Source organism: Dipodomys ordii, unplaced genomic scaffold (genome assembly GCF_000151885.1).
Source record: "Dipodomys ordii isolate 6190 unplaced genomic scaffold, Dord_2.0 Scaffold22, whole genome shotgun sequence".
In the NCBI taxonomy this organism is placed as follows: domain Eukaryota; kingdom Metazoa; phylum Chordata; class Mammalia; order Rodentia; family Heteromyidae; genus Dipodomys; species Dipodomys ordii.
The window spans coordinates 5,799,633-5,799,920 of record NW_012267238.1 but is presented as its reverse complement, the minus strand read 5'-3'; the positions used below and the strand labels follow the sequence as shown (position 1 = coordinate 5,799,920).

Sequence of the window (288 nt, the reverse complement as noted above, 5' to 3'; positions counted from 1 at the left end):
CCAACCAGACGCGAGCCCGCGAAACGCGGGCGCGGACAGCCGTGCGGAACCGCGGACACAAAGGCCGGACGCGCGTCCCGACCCCACCACCCACCGACACCCCCCCCCGGCCGGGCGAGGCGGCCCTCACAAAGACCCCGGCCCCGGGCAGAGGGGCCTTTGTCTGGGGAAGCCCTCCGCCCCGCGGCCGGGGCTGCCCGAGCCGGACACCAGGAAAAGTTGAGGGGCCTCGGCGGGACCCGGCCCCGCCCCTGCGCCGGCCGCCGGCTGGGGGGGGCGAGGTTGGGG

At 78.5% G+C, this 288-nt stretch overlaps 2 protein-coding genes across 2 annotated transcripts in view; one reads left to right on the top strand and one right to left on the bottom strand.

Moving 5' to 3' along the window:
• The window catches only part of LOC105983940 (olfactory guanylyl cyclase GC-D-like), a 103,897-nt gene that overhangs the window by 905 nt on the left and 102,704 nt on the right, over positions 1 to 288 (top strand). The window lies entirely within an intron of this gene.
• Tsku (tsukushi, small leucine rich proteoglycan) overlaps positions 1 to 288 on the bottom strand; it is a 42,148-nt gene that overhangs the window by 11,337 nt on the left and 30,523 nt on the right. The window lies entirely within an intron of this gene.